The sequence below is a fragment of the Thamnophis elegans genome, chromosome 2, assembly GCF_009769535.1.
Source record: "Thamnophis elegans isolate rThaEle1 chromosome 2, rThaEle1.pri, whole genome shotgun sequence".
Taxonomy (NCBI): Eukaryota; Metazoa; Chordata; class Lepidosauria; order Squamata; family Colubridae; genus Thamnophis; species Thamnophis elegans.
In genome coordinates, this window is record NC_045542.1 from 62,507,879 (window position 1) to 62,530,767 (window position 22,889).

Below are 22,889 nucleotides of genomic sequence, written 5' to 3' on the forward strand. Positions count from 1 at the left end.
ATCAGAACATCAGCGCAAAACATACTATGTTATCGTAGTTGATATAGACTAAAGGATAGTGCTTAATAATGTTTTTACAAGTCCACAAACACCATCGCTCAGTTTCAGGACAATTTATTCTCTCTGAATAAAGCTATTTCTCAGTGTCATAAATGAACAGCTTGATACCACAGTTGTCTATCATGAGAACAAGAAACAGATGAAAACTGGGTGTGATGCCCCCAAAAGACAAGTATCCAATCTGTTGCATCACTGAGGCAGGAAAAAGATGCATACGATTCTAACTTTAATTTCATTATAAATGTGACCTAGCTGGAATTCTTGGATTTCTTAGCTTTTCTACAATAATCCCACATATCTAAGCTATTGTATCTTTGGAAATCTATTCTTGCAGTTTGTTGCCTAGTTAGTCAAAACTAGGCAAAAAACCTTGATACCTAGCTGGGGAAAAGTAAAAAATAAACATGTACAGGATACAATGATGTCCCATGCTGGTAACATTAATATTATAGCTTCCATATAATGTTTTTGACAGTGGAACTGAAAGTCTTATCCAATAAAAACATATCATTAAAAAAAAACTTCATTTGCTTAGTTTTACTGAGTTGATTCAAATTAGATGAAATGCTTATTTTGTGTGCACATTTGGCCTTGTTGAGTAGCAAGGTAAAATGAGGAGACAGGAATCCCTTTTGAACAATGTGCTGTATCTTCATGAAACAATAACAAACCTGGCAGAAAGAGCCACAATGGTATAATCTGATTTCCATACCACAATTTAAAATGCTTTTCATATTTATCCATGTACAAATTCATATTTTTTAGCTTGAATGTAAGGGATTTCTGCACCTGAACAATATTTCTTTCCCACCAGCAGACACAGTGAATGTATCCTTGAATAATGATTTATTGAAGTGAACAGTCAATGGCTTGTTCATCTGACATAACTTTATTACTGTGCAGTTGCATACACATATCAAGATAAGATGATAAGATAAGATGATAAGATAAGTGTCAGGCCTGCAGCCATCTTTTCTTTTGGATCTTTGGCCTGCCATACTTTCTACTATGCATTTTCTATTGTGAGAAAATGGAAGGGAGGATTGTACGGAGTTAGATGACATGTAGCCATAACAAAATTCTTTCTAGAAAGCCAAGGTCATCTTTTGTCTTTGCATCTCTGCACCTGACCAGAACTGGATGGGTGGAACTGCCAGCATGGCAGTGGATGATTGGACCATGTGATGGACCTGTGGGTGTGGAGGCAAGATCTTGAACTTTCAACTGGATAGAGAAAATCGGGAAGCTTTCAGATTCAGGTTTTCCCAGATGTGCCAACATGGCTCTCTTAATAAATTGGAACTTTGAGCAATACTTTGCCTTGGTCTCTGATTTACTTTTGGATGCTATTTGGAACTCTGACAATAAGGTAAGATAAGGCAGGCAGGCAGTGGGTTTTGGGGATTCTAACATGCCAACTACAGAATATACTCCATCTAGAGCAGGGCTGTCAAACTCACAGCCCATGGGCCAGATATGCCATATGCTGGCCACACCCACTCCTAGTTTAGTGAAGGGGGGAAGGCCTGATATGTCACGTGATGCAGCCATAACAACACATGCTTGGCACCCCTGATCTAGCGCATAAGTTAGTATTAGGCTTGGTTTTATATTTAGGTCAAAGAAAGACAGACTTTTTGTCCAAATTCTGATCTGTAAGCTGCTTTATTGTTGATTGCTCTGTATTGATTATGATGCTGTATATTAATACAGACTGGGGACTTTGGAAAAAAATGCAAAAAGGAACTAAGATGACTAAAGGCCTGGAGACTAAAACATATGAAGAATGGTTTCAGGATTTGGGTTTGGTAGTCTAGAGAAAAGAAGGACTAGAGAAGGACATGATAGCAGTATTTCAGTATTTGAGATGAGTTTAAATGGACTCCAGAGAATGGTAGAGGATAGTAGGTCTGGAGGAACGTTGTCCAGGGGTCACGATGGGTCAGACATGACTTCGCAACTACCAACAACAGCAATATTTGAGAGGATGCCACAAAGGAGGGGGTCAATTTATTTTCTAAAGCACCAGTGGGCAGGACAAAAAATCAAGGGAGACTAATCAAGGAAAAAAGCAACCTGGAATTAAGAAGAAACTGCCTAACAGTGATGACAATTAATCAGGGGAACAGCTTGCCTTCAGAAATTGTGGATGCTTCATCAATGGAAGTTTTTAAGAAGAGACTGGGCTTGTCTGAAATGGTACAAGGTCTCCTGTTTGAGCAGGGGGCTGGACTAGAAGACCTCCAAAGTCCTTTCCAGCTCTATTCTCTCTGTGTGTGTGTGTGTGTGTGTGTGTGTGTGTGTGTGTGTATACATACATACAAATGATATCCATGACATTTTATGGGAACTTTATAAAAATATCCTCAAAGCTACACAATTATGTGAAGCTATCAGTTAATTTCCTCTTTGTTTCCTTTCAAACATTAGGTTGGCAAAATTCCATTTTAATACTTTACTTGGCCACCAACACAATCCCTGGGTGCATAAATCAAGAGAGGTTGGCTTAGAGCCTGTCTGCAGAAACATAATTCTTCTGGAACAAGAATGAATTGTCTTTCTTCTTCAAAGTACTCTGTGCCTTTAACTTAAGCCAGTTTTTTATATTTTGTGATTATGTTTGTTATTCTATTTCCAAATAAGAAACTCCCTAGCCACTTGTGGATTATAAAGTTCTTGTCCCATACTTAGAAATCTAACACTGCTCTATAGTACTATTATAACCTGTATCATTAAAAGACTGGAGGAGAAATGTTAAAAAGGTGTTCTCTAGTCTCATACTCTTGTACTATCTGCAAAATAGTCCAGGTGCTTGGGATTATTATAGGATGGCAACAGCTACCCTATAATAGCTGTTCCACAAGTTGCTATCCTATAGAAACTTGTGGAAAGAAAATTTTTACTCACTATATTTTGGAATCAGTAGATCAAGCCATTGCTGGCCAAAAAGTCTACACTTAATATATCAATGGAGATTCTCAGTCATCCAGTTTGTGGTTGTCCCAAAGGTGCTTTTTCAAGAGACAACTGGTCCTTCTGGTTTTTCTTTGAAGACGTTTCTAGTTCAGCCCCTTGCTCAAACAGACGTTTTTCTTTGAAGACTGTTTTTTCTTTGAAGAGCTGAAGAAGCTTCTTGGATGAGAAGCAAAACGTCTTCAAAGAAAAACCAGGAAGTCCAATTGCCTCTTTAAAAAAGCACATATAGGCTTAATGTATGTATTAAATGGAAACTGAGTAATAAAAACTTAGTGGAAGATATTCCACACTCTTTCTTAGCCACAGCTCTCCAGTCCAAAGAATACAAAATGCAAACCATCAAATTTGCACGTTTTTATAGCAATAGTCTCTTTCTGAGTGTGCTGAATGCAAAAGGCATGCTATCTTATAGTTTGAATTGAGAAGAAGCGCTTCGGAATACGAAAGGAAAAAAGCAGCACCTGCCTTCAACTTAGCAATGCAGCTGGACAATCCTGAAAATACATGTAGCTACTGCAGTGAAGAACAAACTGATTCTGTATATGCAGTTCTATGAATTTCAAGACTGTTGATATTTACAACTGAAACTGAAATATTGTCCCACCCTGACTCATGGTAATGCAAATCACTTCTACGCCTTCAGTTATTTGGATCTGAAGAACTAAAGATTGCCTGCTTTCATATGATGATGCTTTTTCCACTTAGAAGATCTGATCCCCATATCACTCCTGGTACCTATGCAGTTCAAGCCAGGCACTATAAGCTGAATGCCCAATTCTGGAATTTCTACCCTTGAAAAATTAATGCAGCATCCTCTCAGGGCCAATTTATTCTATGAGTATTTCTCCATATCTGACTCACTTGGGTGGCATAAAATGCATTTCTCAATATCTCCTTCCGATATTATTTATTCTTCAATGCAACATATGATATGTTATCTTTTGTAATGAATCATTGCTGAATACAATTTCTGCATGCAGTTGAGTTGTGGACATTCCAAACTAGTAGAATAATTCTTATTGATGGAAGTGACTTCAAGGCCCTAGAACTGGTTTTTAAAATATTTTCTCATCACCTTCAGCTTTGATCAAATGTCAAGAGAAGATGGGAGAGAGAAGGAACTTAATTTCCAGTTTCCACCTTACATAACTGCATACTTACAAATAATCCACCTATCTTTTTTTTAAAAAAACTGGTTTTTCCACTTGAATACAAATGTAAAGAATACACTTTAAAAAAAAAAGATCCAAAACAGGTTTTATGATCTTGTATCTCCTAAAAGAGCAGTATTCAACTGCTGGATTTTAGCACGAACTTGGGTTATAAACTGCAATGATAAAGTACACATGATGAGTCTTACAAACTCCTCCCATTTCTCCTACAACTACATTACATACTGATTTAGAGATACATCTCTTCCTATTATTGATATGAAGTGTGTTCTACCTATTCCCAAGTCAGCAAAAAATATATCAAAATAAAATTTGTGTTTGTATTACTGATTCTATCCTGATTTTCTTCCTTAGTTCCCTATTACTGATGTCACCTGCAGTACAATATTGTACAATATTTCTATGCTTTGGGGAATGTGGATTAAAGGTAGAAGAGCTAGTGGTTCTCTCCCAGATCCCACTCCCATCCTTATATTGGTTCAAAAATGCATAAGGAAGCAAAAGAGCACAAATAACTATTTCAGTTAGGCCCTTTTTAGTATCACCAGTTGGACTCCACAACCATCCAGAGGACTGGGAGATTGAGTTGCAGCCCACAATTCTTCAGATGTTGCCACCTAACTACACTGATGATCTCAAACTGAGATTACAGCTAGGTCCTTTGTGTGGTGTATCAGATATAGCATCCAGACTGCTGAAGGGAGCGCTTATTTATGTCACTTTCTATCTATGTTGAAAAAGCTGCACGCATGCTTAGACTTGGGATAACTTTATTGTCACTTTGAATGTACCCTAATCGGCATACATTAAAATGACATTTCGTTGCATACTCAATACCGTACTGCATCAGGGACTTGATAACCGGTGAAATAACTTGCCCCTAAACAACTGCGGGTCCTGCATTGTTACAGACCCAGCTACGTGTGTTTGCCAAGAAACACAGATTTCATCCGGTAGAACTTCTCTGGGGTAGTGATAGGGAAACTCACTGTAGTAGTGCACAGAAATAAAAAGCCTGAATATACATCTGTCCATTCTTTTAGGAAACCAGTAACAACTTCCTTTTTTAATGGACTTTGGAAAAATTTATTTTTCTCATGCTTGGATTAGTGCTACTGTTCAGGCTGATGCTTTCAGATGCTTTCTACCTGATGGTAGTTCGTTTTGTTGTATACACACATGCATTTATATGCAGACAAAACATTCCTGCAGACCCCATATAGAATTGTGTAATTATTCAAGGCTGCTTTGAGGATCCTTGTGGCTAAACTATGGCTTATGAATAAATAAAAATGCAAAGACTGCAAGAAAAAAGGAATCTCAGCTACATCCAGCAAGCTGCATTAGTCATCTTCCCAAATTACTGTACAAACCCCATTCACATCCTAACAACTAGGCTGACAAGAGCAGTCATCGTAGTTAATTAATACACAGCAGGAGGTAGGCTAACCAATGCAGCCAAATACAGAACTTTCAACCTCTTCATTTCTAGTGCGAATATGCATTAGTCCATGGAAAGTAATGGAAATAAACTTACAGGTTGATATTCGACATTTGCATTAATGTTCTGGAAAATGACATAGTGTCATTAATATACCTTCATATAAATTTATGCAGGTTCTTTTTCCACTTAATAGCAGTAGACTTATATACCGCTTCATAGGGCTTTCAGCCCTCTCTAAGCGGTTTACAGAGAGTCAGCATATTGCCCCCAACAATCTGGGTCCTCATTTTACCCACCTCGGAAGGATGGAAGGCTGAGTCAACCCTGAGCCGGTGAGATTTGAACCGCTGAACTGCTGATCTAGCAGTAGCCTGCAGTGCTGCATTTAACCACTGCGCCACCTTGGCACTTAAGTTGAATTCCCCCCCACCCCCCAGTCTGCTTGTATTCACCAATTTATACATTTTAGCATTCATTGTCAAAAGGTGTAATGAAAGATAGCAAAAGAGGAGAGGGGGAATGGTGTAAGTCTCCCACCCTAATAACTGGGAGTCCACTAGGAAAAACTGACAGCATCTTAGAAAGCAGAAATTTTCCACTGTTACAGGGAGCTATTATGCTATTGATACTTCATGGCACTTCTTTTGTTTCTTGGTTGTCAGCATCTGGGGAAAAAACCAGTTTCTCTCTCTCTCTCTCTCCCTCTCTCTCTCTCTCTCTCCCTCCCTCCCTCCCTCTCTCTCATACACACACACACACACACACACACACACACACGTATTGATTATGGCAAAGCCAAGATGCTCTAAAACTCACTGCTAACAATAATCCTATGGTTTACTGGCAGATGAATTTTTTATGCAATTTATATACGTACACAACTCTCCCTTACCCCACTTATATGCATCCATACTTCACTTCTTAATATGACATGTTCCACAATGAATGTGAGAAAAACATATTTCAAAAGTTCGGATTGAAAAAGTTGAAGAAAAGTTAGTTGACCTTTCAGTCTAGGCAACAGTTGGAGATAACCAGAGCCTGGAATAATCAAACATCGATGAGCCCATTAGGAGGAAAAGTTTTCTCTCTAAGGTGACTTTTTTTTTTTTGAAGATACTTCATCTTCAATTTTTGATGTTTGCATTATCACCTCGGAGGCCATCTGAAAGCCTGCTATGACCAAAACGCTAGGTAATAGAAACTGGGCTGAGATCTAGTAACAATGAAGCTAGGGTCAGGGTAGATTCTGTTTTAGTTTACTGACTGAGATTGAAGTCTAAACTTGTTTTAGACTGTGAGTGTGCATGAAAAAAAGAAAGAGAGAGAAAAAGCAGAGCGAGAGCATAGAGAGAAAATAGAGAGAAAGAGAAAACAGAGAGAGAGAGAGAGAGAGACAAAAACAGAGAGACAGAAATACAGACAGATAGACAGACAGACAGAGACCCTCAGCAAAGGAGATTCAGAAAGAAACTGTTCATTCTTTTTGTCCTTCTTTCCTTTTGAATTTTCTTCCATATCTCTGACCCTTTTATCTATATTTAAAACTTTTCAGGAACTAGTTGAACTCCTGGTTCTATTCTTTAGCCTTCTTGATAGGTCAGGCCAGGAAGGAAATAGTTTGCCATTTATATCTTATCTGGTACATCAGCAGCAAAGAAGATTTCTCTGAAGTAAATTAACTGGTCGTAGTGTACTTAGTTTGCTCTCTCCAAAAATTTGGGCGGGGGTGTTGAAAGAGACTTTAAAGAAGAACATAAAAAAGTCCCTTGGGGAAACCAGCAAGAGCCCGAGCTACCATCTACTATGCATTATTACACCATGCACCATTACACCCAATATCACTGCCAAAAACCTTGCTCTTGATGCCATCATTAACAGAGAGGGCCAGTGTTATGTTCTGCTTGTGGCACTACATTGTAATTTAAGGTATCGTGCTTATGGTATTAAACCCAGGAAGTTTCAGCCATGCAAGCTCATCAGGTGATTTTTGAGTCAATATTGTCTCTCAGCCAAATGTTCCCTGCCAGGATTAGCTGTGGAAAAATTGAAGGAGAAAGCATATTGTCAGAAGTACTTGATGTTATTTGAAGCATCTTACCTATTTTCTGCACAATATCAGAAGATTTCCAGTATATATCCCATTTCTGAAAATAGCATTTGATGCTATCTATATGTTAAAGTGGTACAGGTTAAGAGCCCAACATAAATTGATTTAATTTAATTGTAGAGTGATTACAGTCCAAAAATGGGCTAGAGCCAAATCCAAGTAAACCAGTAAACCAATAACAGTAAATTACCTACTTGGGTTAAGCATAAGGATCCCATTTTTGAACGAAGGGAGGAAGGAGTTAAACCATAGTAGACTTGCCTCTCAAACTACTTGTCTCAAACTCAACATGCACACACATATCCTATTATGGCCACGGGGTGAGCCTTTCTACGTTGGAATCCTCTTCCACAAAAGGCTCAGCTCAAGATGCCTCCAGCATTAATGTTCTTGCCAAATGACTCTAAAGAGTCAAAGCTTCCCTCTAATAAATAAGAATCTAGTGAATATGAAAATAACTGCCCTCTTATCTCGCTTCAGGACTAAATTAGCATGCGGGGCAAAGTCTTGAATGAGTGACATTATGAGCATTATAATGCACTCAACTGAGGGACAGACCGGTGAACTATAATAAATACTAGTTAGCCATAGAAAGACAACTATTTAATGATGTGTTGAGATACTGGAACCTCTGAACTTCAAGACAGCTCTGCTTTCTAAACAAGGTTTGTCTTTGACCCTCAGGAGGTGGGTCAAAGTCATGATGGAACACATAGTGATCGTTTCTATTGCTCATGTAGGTCACTATATTTCTGGGAATTGAAACCACAGAGAATCCCACCAAGCAAATCATATCTCTGTCACATTGGTTTCAGTGCTAAATTTTGACTTTAGGAACCTCAGGATTTGAAAAACTTTCTTTCAAATTGATCCAACTTCCTGAACGTTTATTATGGCCCCGGAACAAAGGACCATAATAAAAACATGGCAATCTAATTTTCTGATCTGATTTGCAGACTCCGTCAAAATGATCTGTTGTCCTTATGCTTTGCAGCCTCCCCAAACCAAAATCAGCTTTGGCACTTATAAGAAAAACAGATTGTAAGAGTTTCTCCTTTCAAAGTCATTCTCTTTATTGGTAATTAGGGAAATGCAGAGTTTTATGTAGAAGGAATTCAGTGTCACTGAATTGCTTCATAAAAGCAATATTTTCACATCAAAATGTTAAACATTCACCAACCTCAATTATCGTAAATAAAAGCTGGGGATTTCCTTTGGCTGAATATTGAAAATGCCTGTTTGTGTACTTGCGTATGTAGGAGGGAGAGGCGTGAGCATGTGTAAAGAAAAGATGTGCAAACAAACATGTGAAAAGCCGAAGAAAGAGTGTGGGAGAAATATATACATTAAGAACAGACATATATCTGCCCTAACCTGACCTTTTCAATGCTTGGCAGAAAATTATACGCCCTACAATCCTTTATTCAGATGTTTTTGTTTGTTTGTTTTGAACATGTAATGTTCAATGTTAAGGGTTATCTTAAATGCTACAAAGCACTAATGAATAACAAACTGGTGAGTTTCTGTTTGATACATAAATGTATGTTGTTTTGAGAAAAAATATAGTCAACTGCAAGTACCAGGCAGGGGCACTTCAGCATTCTTCCTCCTAAAAATGAACACAACTGCAAAAAGAGTAGACACATGGAACTGCTTCTGTATCACAATCATCTGCCAAAGTCTAGAATCAACAGCTGAGCAAGCCCTAATGTTGCACAGGCCTTGCAATATTCAGGAGCAAGAGCGTGAACATGGCTCTTCAGATCTTTGAGGTGGTTTGCAGGAACTGCCCAAACCAGAACTTTTGACAAGTCGCCCTATTTCAAGGGGAAGACATTACACCAGGAGGAGCTAAAGTATTAGCAGCACCCTTGGTGCCCAGGACTCCCACAATTCCCAAATTCTCACTGGAGTAAATCACAACCAGAGGCAGAGCAAGATATGAGGCTGCACTATCAAACACTTAACTCAGCATGGTGGATTACTAAGCATTCACCCTCTGCAGGCACATCGTGGCTATTCTGCTACTGAAGAGCAATCTATAAAGACAGAGAATCTTGCTCAAGATGTAAACAAATTGTTAAGAGCAATAGAGAACAGGGACAAGTTAGGGAGAATGGATCTTCCTCTTGCTTCGGACTCATTTCTCAAGCTACATTTATGGAGTGTTTTGGACCTCTTCTCTGTCACTATTATTTTCTTCCAGAAACTGCTTCCAGACAGATGTATATGGCCACTATTATGTCCTTAAGATTTATTTTAAATTTATTTAAAAAGAAGGATAGTGATAACACAAGAGGTTTACATATTAAGATAATATTTTCTGGACAACCCTTTTCTAGGAATAAGGCAGAAAATGACAATATAAAAGCCTCCTCTGTTAGTACCTATAAATAAAAGTTTCCAGTAGGAAAGTGTGTAACAACTACTGCATTTCCCATACAGTATATGGATGTGTTAGCTTCCAAGTAAGAAGCATTTGTTCTTAACAATAATATCAGAGCTGAAGAAAAAGAATCTCAACATGTTATAATTCCTGTAGCAGTAGAATTCAAGGAGAGCTAATAGATCTACATGAATTATAGTAATAATAACCTTCTATTAGCAATAGCAGTTAGACTTATATACCTCTTCATAGTGCTTTACAGCCCTCTCTAAGTGGTTTACAGAGTCAGCCTATTGCCCCCAACAATCTGGGTCCTCATTTTACCCATCTCGGAAAGATGGAAGCAGAAGTGAGATCCTAGCAGTTTGCTAGGTACACACTTTGCATGCACGGTTTAGAGAAGACTTACCTTCCGCACTACTGCTTGGGAAGGAAAACAGCTGAGGCACGGCAATCTACTCTGCCGCACAGCTGAGAAGATAAAGGTAGGTAAAGCGCAGGGTGAACGGGTGGGTCCACTTGCTAGTGAGAGCGAACCAGCTGATCTTTGGAGCTACCGGTAGAATCCCACTTCTGAATGGAAGGCTAAGTCAACCTTGAGCCTGGTGAGATTCGATCTGCCAAACTTCTGGCACTGGTGATCAGCAGACGTAGTCTGCAGTACCGCACTCTAACCACTGCGCCACCACAGCTCTTAGGACAATAGGTGGCAGCATTTAAAGGGCCCCTGAATTCACCTTCATCTTTTTATGCTATCCATGAAAACCAACCCAGAATTTGAAAAGTATAAATACCCAACAGTTATGCTTTTAAAACTAAGCTTTTACCCCTTACTATTGCAGATATTTGTAATTTGTTAAACAACCAGATAGTTACATCTATCAGCAGACAGTGTAGCGAGCAAATTAGAAGCCATTGAGACTTTTTAAAAAAAGTAACATGATTTTATATCATTCCTCATATTGTAATATCAGACTTCCACATTTAATTCAAGCTGGTTGCTATTGCTGAAAAATGAATCAATTGTTCACTGATATTTGACCTATTTGGTAGTAACAGATAAGAGCTGAGAAGAAAAAGGATCTTCCTGGGCCTTCCTGGAAATTCAAAAAATTCATCAGCTGAACACTTTGGCAGACTAAGTTATGTTATTATAAAATCTGTTTAAAAGTTCTGAACACTGCCTGGATGGAACATTTCCCTAGCAGGCTCCTAATATTTTAAATTCTAATTTTCATGCAGAAAGCCTCATTAAAAAGATGGAAAAATCCATTATTCACAAAGAAATTCAAAAAGATTGAGAACAATTTGGGAACAAATCCTTAAAGATTATGCTTATCAATATACATGAATATCACAATTTATTTTTTTTAAATAATTGTACCTTTATCATTTTGGCTTGATTTTTTTTACAGTTAATATGGTCACGAATTTGTCACCCTGAGTTACAGGCGTTTTCCTCCTCTTAAAGAACACAACACAATAGCCATGAAGATCTGCTGACACAGTTTGTGATTTTTCAAGGAAAACGTTGTAAAATGAGAGACAGATACCTACCTGGGGGAGAAGAAACAAAACTTTGCCTCTGGTGCTCCCATATTTGCCTAGAGCTTCCTACTAATCACATTTTGACAGCTGTCGTGTACACAGATAGGCTGTCTAGACAAAAAGCATCTGATTAGCAGGCACACATAAACACAAATGAATGAGGCGTGTTACACACAAAGGTTAACAGGCGAGTTTCTTCCTAATCCTTTGTAGCACTACAATTAGCCACAAACAGAAGTTATTGGTGAGCTGAAAGGTCTAATATTAAATTTTTAGAGGGATGTATTGTGGATCATGATTGAACCTACACCAGGGGTGTCAAACTAGATTTCATTGAGGGCCACATTAAGGTTGTGTTTGACCTCCAGTGCTGGGTGGGCGTGGCCAGAGTGGGCATAGCCAGCTCGACATCACTTGTGTCAGGGGCACCTGCAGGCAGCTCCTGCAGCACTCTGCCAGTGAAAAAGGAGCTCAGGAGGGCTACGTGTGGCCCTCCCAAACTCCGTTTTCAGCTGCAACAACTGCCCCAGTGCTCTGCTAGTGAGGGCCTCCTGAGTTCCATTTTCTCTGGCAGAGGCTCTGCAGGCCGGCCCTTCTCTGCTTCCAGGACAGCCCTGTGAGCCAGATCTAAGCACCTCGAGGCCGTATCCAGCTCACGGGTCTTGGGTTTGACACCCCTGGCCTACAAGATCTTCATAGAGTCCTAAAGTTGGAAGGGGTTCAATTCTTTCTACTTAAAAGAGTTTAAAGGTTTCTCCTGTTCAGTCATGAGTGATGGAAAGGGGCGGTGCTCATCTCCGATTCTCAGACGGGGGAGCCTGCATTGTTTGGCAGACACTTCCATCATCATGTGGCCAGCAGAAAAGTACAGTACACAGTAACTTTCTGCTTAATGACTTTAAAAAAATCATAGCAATAGCACTTATATACCACTTCATAGTGCTTTACTGTCCTCTCTAAGCGGTCTACAGAATCAGCATATTGATCCCAACAATCTGGGTCCTCATTTTACTGACCTCAGAAGCAGTGGTGTATTAATCATTAAGCAGACTAAGCACGTGCTTAGGGCACCAGGCCCAAGGGGGCACCACAAAGTTGAGAAAGAAAAAAACCAATGAAGATTTGTACAATATGTACAAAGGAGGGGGGCATCCTCAGTGCTTAGGGTACCAGTGAGACTTAATCCACCACTGCTCAGAAGGAGTTAATCTTGAGCCAGTCAGGATTGAACTCCTGGCTATGGGCAGATTTAGCCTGCAATACTGCATTATAACTACGGTGTCACCATGGCGCATGAATCATGTCACCAAAACCGTCATTACAAAACAATACTGTGGCAAAAGATGAGAAACCAGATGAGCGAAAAAGCAGCAAAATCTTCCTTATGCTAATTAATGTTCCCAGAGCCACACTTGGGGATTGTGCAGAATTTTCCTACAAACAGAGGTAGCTATAAACAATGATGTCACTGCAATGCTCCAGCACCTGCTAATCATAAATTTAGAAATCTATATAGTCTCTGTCTTTAGCCATCAAAACAATCAGCTTGGACTGCTAAACTGCATTTTTTTTCTCTTGCCAGAAGCCGGAAGGAAATGGTTTTCTCAGTTGTTTATGTGGAAAAAAGGAAAAGACACCCTCAAGTCAAGCTCAACTCATGACAATTATGTGGGGACATCCGCCCAGTTTTCTCGGTGACAGTGTGGAAATTATTTGCCTTTGCCTTCTTCCAGGGTGTTTCCTTAATTTGCCAATTTAGTCCTTAGTGCCAGAGTTTCCTGGGAGATTCCCATCCAAGGACTAGCCTCACTCATCCCTGTTTAGATTTCTTTGAGATGAGCAAAGTTAATCAGAGACAGCACACTCACTCCTCTGACATTCGTTCAGGGACAACCATTTGCTTCTCTCCAACAAATTATGCTATTGAATTGAAGCAAGCATGGTGAAATCAGCAGATGTTTATGTGCAAGGACAATTCCGCTCAAAACAAAACTGATGAGCTTAGGAACCAATTATGTTCCTTAATGCTAAGTAACCCACTGACTTCCATCAACCATCACCATTTCACACAACTCCAATTGACATACTGTAGAGTTGTCACATTAAATACCACACAGTAAATGTGGCATTTCTCATGTTCATCCCTATCTCCTGAAATCAATGGTAATAATCAGAAATCAGCACTTTGGAGCTTCCCTGATTATTCTGAACCAATGGTATCAAAACTAGGTGTAGAAGAGCATTTCTTCTACAAGAGGTAGGTAGTGATGGGATAAAACGCAGAATTCTGTATCCAGAACTTGGTATCTTAGTCATGGCTAAGGGTACAACACAGTCTTGATTCATGTGTTATCCTAAGCCATAGTGTGTTTTTTCTGCTTTTGGCTTTAATACATTATATGAACTTAGTCATTTTGGCTTGTAAAACAAGGTATCTAGATTAAGTGAACCAAACCAACTGGTTTCTTCAACAAAACAGGGTTGAATAAAACATGGCCTAGTGTAATGTTGGATGTGTAACTTGTTTGGAAAACCAGCTGTTTCTGAATAAGTATTATTATCATCCCTTGTGGCAAAGCTGGAAAGTTTCCAAGTTTTTAATTTTTTTTTAAGAGCATCAACACAGTTGCCACTAGCTGTTTTTATACTATTTCAATTGTTCCTCCTTTTGTGTTGTTGACTAGTTAGCTGCTATGGAATAAACATGACAATTCTATTTTTCCCTTCAAGACTTCCTGTGATGTTTCATTACTATTTCCTGTTTTTGTTTGCAAAAACAAAATTCTCCTATTCATCTATTGCAGACGGCATTTTAAAAAAACTGCTCTCAGCACAAATAAAACTGATTTCAGACATATTCTGTGCAACACATTTTAGGTTGTTACTGTTTCTATATGTTACATTTTATTATCCTAAAATCTAATAAAATAACCCTTTCTTCAAAAGTTTCACTTGGCTATGTCAAAAAAAGGGAAATGTAATAATATATCTAAACAGAGTTGGATTAATGTTAAATATGAAACCATGAAGAGTAATATAAATCATTGCTTACGATATGATTAATTATAGAGGTTAAAGAAACTTGAACAACTTGAAGAAAGTCTCACATTCTTTACCACATAGTGTTTTTATTTATTTATATCCTGCCTTTATTATTTTTATAAATAACTGAAGGCAGCAAACATATCTAATATGCCTTCCTCCTCCTGTTTTCCCACAACAACAGTGAGATAAGTGACTGGCCCAAAGTCACCCAACTGACTTTAAATTCTTTAACTCTGAATTAAATTAAAATTCAATTAATTAAAACATTTAATCGATGTTCAAATTGTTTTTAATTATATCTGTATGTTTGTTTTTTGTGAACTCTCCAGAGTCATGTATGTGAGATGGGTAGTTATATAAATGAAAGTAGATACAATGAATATGAGCATTTAAAACAAGTTATTATATTAAAAGTGACCAGGCTCGTACATAATAAGCCAGTGTGATAATACGTGGGAAAAACCCTGGGGACAGGAGGGAGAGCTGCAGACAGGACGACCAGCATGTAAAAGATTTGTCAGCCCAGAGAAAGGAGGTGGCGTGGGAAATATTTTAAAAGGGGTCCTTCCTAGTTTTGAGGAAAATAAAAAGAAAGGAGGGGAGAAATACATTCTTACAAGGGTCTATCAATGTAACTTTACAATAAAGAAAGAAGTTGTACTTCTGAATGTATTTCTTGTATGGACAATGTTGTTGGGTTAACAGCCAGAAATCTTGCATTATCAAGGCCAAAGATAGTCAAGGCTCGTAGTTTCTATATGAGCCTAATCACCCTTGTCTTCATTCAAGCCACAAAACAATCCAGGTGAAAATAGCTTCAAACAAGCTTTGAACCCAAAATTATGATTACCATGACACAAGACCAGAAACCTTAGCCAGTTTAAAACTAGGATTTAAAATTAGCTAATAAAATTTAACATTTGGCAAAATGATTCAGAATACCAAGTTTGGATGTCACAGAAAGTTAATCTCAGACTGATTTATTTATTCATTCATGTGAAAGGAGAGAGCAAACACGTTATATGAGTCAGTAAACAGTTCACAGTTTCTCCACATTTATTAAACTAGAGTTTGTAGTTTATTATTATGGGTGAATGCAATCAATGTTGATAATCAAATTAGAAAAGCTTAAAACTCAGTAAAATATTGCATTTGGCCTTCTGAAGTCACTACATCAATCCAGGGAGAAAGCAACAATAAAGGGTAAAATTAGAATGCCAAAGTGTAAGCTACTCATCCTGAGATCTTACGAGAGAGTGCAAAGAACTTGGGCTTCTCCAGCCTTCTGAAACATACAGTACAAATGAATATTTATTAACTTTTAGAACTGTGCAAATATCTGAACTCAAAAGTGAAAATGTGATTGTAAGCATTTACAGTAATGTAGATAATACCTATCAGGTACACCATAAGGCAGTTGTGTCTTCTCTTGGGCTCACATAACCCTAATCCTAACCCTCTAGATCCGGACTGTCAAACTCCCAGCTCACAGGCCAGATATGTCATGCGCTGGCTATGCCCACGCCTAGTTTAGGGAAGGGGAGAAGTCCTGATACATCACATGATGCTGCCATGAGAACATGAGTTTGAGACCCCTGCTCTAGATGATACTAAGGAAAGATACGTTTACTTTAATATGTTCTCCTGCATTCTCTGAATCACCTTTTGTCTTTCAAATCTAAATCTCTGCATCTTCCTGGGATTTATACAGAGGATTTCCATCAGTCTTCGAATGCATCCATTTGTGAATAAACTAAGAAGATTAGGTGTCAAAATGCACCCCCAAGAAATCAGATTAAATTTATCCACAAATTTATCTACAGGTATATATCAGTGGTGGGATTCAAAATTTTTTACTACTGGTTCTATGGGTGTGGCTTTGTGGGTGTGGCATGGCTTGGTGGGTGTCTCAGGGGAAGGATACTGTAAAATCGCCTCCCCACTCCAGGGGAAGGTTACTTCCGATCAGCTGGGACTCAAGGGACAGAGAATAGATGAGGGTGGGGCCAGTCAGAGGTGGTATTTACCAGTTCTCCGAACTACTCAAAATTTCCACTACCAGTTCTCCAGAACTGTTCAGAAGCTGCTGAATACCATCTCTGGTATATATAGTAATACTTTAAATATATACTTATGTTTCCTATATAGGTGATGATCCTTGATTTACAATTGGTTACTTATCAATTGTTAAAAATTACAATGGATACAAGTAGCTTTACTTATGATCAGATACATAGTTCTGGGAATGTCCCCCTTTGGTTACATGATTGCTTTTGGGGCACTAAGCAACAACCCCACATTTACTATCATTTGCAGTGTCCTGCACTCATGTGACCACAATTTATGACATTTTTGCCAGAAACTGGTGTTTAATTCTGATTTTTGGCAAAAAAAACCCCCACTCCATAACAAACAACCGGTTTGCTTAACAGATGCTTAACAGTCTCCACTAAAAGGTCATAAAATCAACCATGGTCACAAATAGCAACTTAATGACTATCACCACTTGCAATCAAAATTGCGAGGTCAATTATGGTCGTAAGTCAAAGACTATCTTTATATACTTGCATACAAGCCGCTCTGCAGATAAACAAACCTTTGAATTTTTAATCAAAATACTCCCCAAAATGTGAGTCATTTCAACTTACCTGTGGATTGCACAATTTTCATGCTATTTGGTTAAAAATCTATGTTCTGCTTATTTACAAATTGCTTTATTTGCAAGTATATACAGTATATTATTTCTATAATAATAAAAAAGGAAGAGAAGAAATACACTATGGGGAATTTACAGAAAACTACTGTAAGAATATCATGGATGCTATGCAGTTTGTCCTTGACTTACGAACACAGTGGAGCTCAGAATTTCAGTTGCAATTCATTACATTCAAGACACCACCTGACTGGACTCAATTTTTATGATAGTTGTAAAGCAAGTTACTACAGTTATTAGATGAATCACATGGATGTTAAGCAAATCATATGGCCATTAAACCAATCCAGCATTTCCAATGAGTGGTTTTGGGGCAATTTCTGCTAAAATGCGGTAAGAACATCACAAATCAGTCACATAACCACGGGACACTGCAACCACTCATAAATGTGAGCCAGTTGCCAAGCCACCAAATTGCTATCACACAACCATTCTTGTCCATCTGCAGCAATGGTAACTAGGTGGTAAGTAGCTTTTTTGAATTTTTTAACTTTGAACACTAGTTAAGTAACTGGTCATAAGTGGAGGACTGCCTTTAACTAACATTCCTAAGTGACATATTCTAGGATGAGAATTTTTTTAAAGAACACCAGTTTAAACTGATGGCCGTAAAGAAATCGGTGGAAGATGTTGCTTGAAATCATGTTACAGAGAAGAATGTTTTAAATACAAAAAATTAAAGTCACTGTGAAAAGTATTGATAGCTTGGCTCTAAGTTTCCCAGGCTTTTTGCATTCCATTAGTGGGAGAGAGTCTGTGAATTCCTTTCTCCTCCATGTAATTCTTAAGCCAACCAGACAAATAGCCTTGATTACCGGACAGAGCATTTACTCCATAAATCACTCTTAAAGATGATGATATAAACAGAAATAATAGTGCTTTATAATAACATCAGCCGTTTACATAATGAACTTTGCATGCATCCCCTCAGGAATGGTTACGATAACCCTGCAGGGTAGTCCATTATTATCATCATCTCCACAATGATGATAATCATCATCATCATCTTCATAATGCAGGAGTGTCTCCCAATTGCATTCCAATGGGAAGCACAGCACAGAAATCAAGGAACAACAATAATTTTGTAGTTAAAAAATAGCATTTGTATTTCTGCATCAAGTCAGGTCAGAAAAAACTATGTGCTTAAAAAAAAATCTATTAGTGTTTCAGGTGTCATAAAACTCTTTCTGCTTTTGTCCCAATCCACTTCTGGAAGTTACAAAACAATTTATCCAGCAGGGAATGTGTTCCAATTATCCTTTGCCCTTTGTCCAATTCAAGCAAACGTACAGACAGGTGTAGTCTAGTGTTTGAACTTTTTTTTTTTTTAAAAAAAAACCCAACAACTGGTAAATTCGCACCATAGTATGGCTCACTGGAACATTTCACTATTTCAGTCTCTGCGCTTATGACCTGCCTGCTGTATGTGAGACACAGACAAGAGAGTTTGCTCTGTAGCATCCTTTTTTTTTTAATTACTATTTTTGCCAGCAGCAAAGCAGCTGCCACACCATTCCAGAAAACTCCCTGACAGTGTAATTAGTGACAGATTAGTAGCTGTACTCGATGGGGACTCATTTACATAGTGAAAGGAAGAAACAGAGAATGAGAGAAGACAGGTCATTGCCTGCAGGATCAAACCATATAACCCAGTGTTTCTCAACCTTGCTGACTTTAAGATGTTTGAACTTCAACTCTCAGGATTCCCCAGCCAGCCATGCTGACAAAAGCTGTGAGGTGACTTTTCAGAGTCCAGTTGTAATTCAGAGTTATGCACAGGACAACAAACAATGTGGAAAAGCTCTGGAGACCATGCAAGTATTATTCATTAAAGCCACACCATCTCCCCTTCCCCAAACTTCTGAAGACCCTGAAAAAAGAAAAGATGCTTCTGCTTTGAGGAATCCACTCAATAAAGTTATAGCGAATTTTAAAGCAGAATGTGGCAGCATGAAAGAAGCTGTGTTCTTCTAATGAATAGCAGGGAAGTACTGTCTTTACAGGAGGGTGAAAGAGTTAGTTTGAATCATTACGAAGCATGGAAGCATGCACCGTCCTTTTACAAATGGATATTCCTTAAGCAAAAATAAGCCATCTGTCTTCTATTCTCCTTTGGAACTCATACTAACTAAGCCCTAAACTGACTTTCCTAATCTGACACTCTGCAGATGAGTTGGGAGACTGGCAAGTTCCACCATTCCTTGTTAAGAGAGAATCATCAGCAAATCTAACCAAAGAGCTACCGTATTTTTCAGAGTATAAGACGCATCTTTTTTCCTCAAAAAAGAGGTTGAGAATCTGGGTGCATCTTATACAGCATTTTTTGCCTCCCGAAGCCCTGCCCCCTTCACCAAAATGGCTGTGCATACCCTTATGGAGGCTTTCAGAGAGCTCCTGAGGGCTGGGGAGGGCAGAAATGAGCAACAAATGGGCCATTTCCCCCCCAGCCCCCAGCAGCACTCTATCAGCCTCCATAAGGCTATACATGCAAATTTTTTTGACAAAAATGGGCCCGTTTTTGTGAAAAACATGCCTTTTTTGCTCCCCCCTCCCTAGGAGCACTCTGCAAGCCCTCCCAAGGCTATTCATGCCTTTTAAAAAAAATGGGCCCATTTTCGGCAAAAACTAGCTATTTTTGGGAGGTTGGCAGAGTGCAAAAACTTTTTTTTTTCTTTTGGAAAGTTCATTAACTGATTGATGAGAATTACATTGATCAAGTGCTGTGCCAGCAGCAACAAGATGCTGCAGATTGTCTGTGATTTCCTTCTCTAGCACATGGATAAATACACCTGGAAACATCTATCTACCTACCTACTCTCTCTCTCCTTACCTATCTACTGTATTTCTCTCTCTCTATTTCTCTCTCTATTTCCCTCTACCTACCAACTCTTTCTCTCTCTCTCTCTTCCTACCTATCTACTGTATTTCTCTCTATATCTTTTCTATTCTCTCTCTCTCTATCCCTCTACCTACCTATCAACCTACACACACTCTCTCTCTCCCTACCTGCCTACTGTATTTCTCTCTCTCTCTCATTATTTCCCTCTCTCTCTATCCCTTTATCTACCTAACTAACTAACTATTCTCTCTCTCTCCATACCTACTTGCTATATTTTTCTCTCTTTCTCTCCCTCTCTATCCTATCTACCTACCTACTTTCTTAAAAAAAATGCCTCTTCAAAACCTTGGTGCGTCTTATACTCTGAAAAATATAGTAATAATTGAATATTAAGTATTCTTCAGATACATCATCTGCTTCATTGCCACAAGCACATTGCCAGTTAGTTAATCTTTTGCCTTTTAATTGATTATATACAAAATGAAATGGAGTAACACTTTATGTAACTGTACTACAGATAATTAAAAGGACAAGCTATTCCTGGTTCTAGCAAAGGTCAAGCAAGTTAAGATGCAGGGAGGTTCCCCCCCCTTTAATATAAAGCAGCCAAAGGACAGTCATATCTGGGCTATAAGTGGGCTGCAACTGCAACAGGAAACAACCATGTGACAGCGTAAGCATGTCACTTGCTCAAAACCAACATGGTTTTGAAGAAATATTACAACTCTGCATCAAGATCTGCACTCATTATCAGTTTGTTTCTGGATCTATTTCAAGATGTTGGTGGATGGAAACCGAGTGGGGAAGAAAGAGAGGTCTCCCACCTTTATTATTATCTTCTTCTTCTATCTTCTGCTTTTTATTTATTATATATAAATACTGTGGGGGGGGGTAAGACACCCTGTTGTGTGTGTGTGTGTGTTCCAGCATAACTCTGGAACGCCTGGCCCATTAAGGAGAGTGAGTATGATGTCCTAGAGCAGCAATTGTTTGTGATGTCATGGGACGGAGTAGGGAGAGCTTGGGCCATTAAGGAGAGTGAGAGTGGTGTCCTAGAGCGGCAATTGTTTGTTATGTCAGTTCCTTTGCAGTTTCCTCTGGAAAGCCAGCCATAATGTTCGCCTACTAGTGGACCAATGCGGAAGCGCCTGATGGATTTGGGGCAATGTGCCGGGATCGTAGACAGGGCAGGAAAGAGGAGTCATGGGAGGGAAAAGGGAGAGGGCAGGGATGATGGGCATGGGAGTAAGGAGAAGAAAGGCCCCTCTCAATGGTTCCCTATCAAACGTTTCAACGTCTATAAATACCCGGTGGATTATTATCAGCTAGTTTTTTATAAACAACTCAAGATAGTGCCATTCATAACAAGGGACTGGGTTATTTGATCTGTCCCTAATTTCATCTGTCCATCACATAGATCCAACAGAGAGCACATGTTATGTCATCTAGGGAGTTCTGTCATCTAGGGAGCTACATTTGGTAACCTGGGTGGTGGGCCTTTTCTGCAGTGGCACCTGTGTTATGGAATCTTCTCCCTTAAGGTGAGGTTGGCCCATCTCTTCTGAAGGTCCCTCAAGACCTGGTTGCAGTCTGGTGACCCTGGATAATGGGTGAACTAATGAGGTGGCTTCATTAACCCTCCTCACGTACTGTGTCTTTGTTTTTGCTCTGTTTTTATAGTTTTTAATGATTTTCACAATTAATAATGAAGACTAAAGAAATACACTAATGATTTAGTGATGGATGGCAGGGGTTTGTGTGGGTTTTTTTTTTTTTTTTGCTAGACATCATCTTTTAGTACATCTGTGTAACATGAATGTTATGCTTGCAAAATTACTACATTTTAAAGAATCATTTCTACTAACCAAATGGTCCACATAAATACCCCTGTACACATACACACATTTCTGTCTTCATTTGATTCCATTAATCAGTTGCTATATTTGCATTTCATGATAACATAAAAGACAGCTGTGACAGATCCCCACCCCCCCCCACCCCCCCCGTTCCATCCTTCAGGTCAGAAAATTAGCAACAAAAAATAAAAGAAAAAAAATAAAAATTCTGATCTCAAACCATGAAAATACTGATTCAGTTTGAAGGCGGATGTCCCATCTCAGACAGCTGGTGCTTTTTTATCTCAGGCTTCTTGTCAAGGTACTGAGTTGCTAATACATCAATTAGATAGATATTGAATTTTTCCACTATTATTTTTGTCATTGTGATGTTATGTTATAAGGAGGCTTAGAGGGAGATTGCCCTTCATTGGTTTCCATATACCAACCTGTGAGTTACTATAGGCTGTGCAGAGACAGAATGGCTTACTCCTGTAGGTTCACACGGCTGGAGGTAGACTTAAGCCTCAAGTCCGAGTATAATACCTCAATCAGAGGGTGGAACAATAATAGCATTAAGAAATGTGGAATTTATGCCTCGGAACAAGCCTCTCTGAGGCTTTAAGCTACTGTGGCAAAACTTAACATGCTACATTGCAAAGATTGTGGATGACAGCATCTATAATCTGTTAACAGTGTTCTATAGAAACAGCAATCCAAATACCTGGAGAGTATTAGGATGTCTGCCCTGGTTCTAAATA

The 22,889-nt window shown here is 38.8% G+C and overlaps 1 protein-coding gene across 1 annotated transcript in view; it reads right to left on the reverse strand.

The window, feature by feature from the left end:
- USP43 (ubiquitin specific peptidase 43) overlaps positions 1-22,889 on the reverse strand; it is a 119,160-nt gene that overhangs the window by 80,174 nt on the left and 16,097 nt on the right. The window lies entirely within an intron of this gene.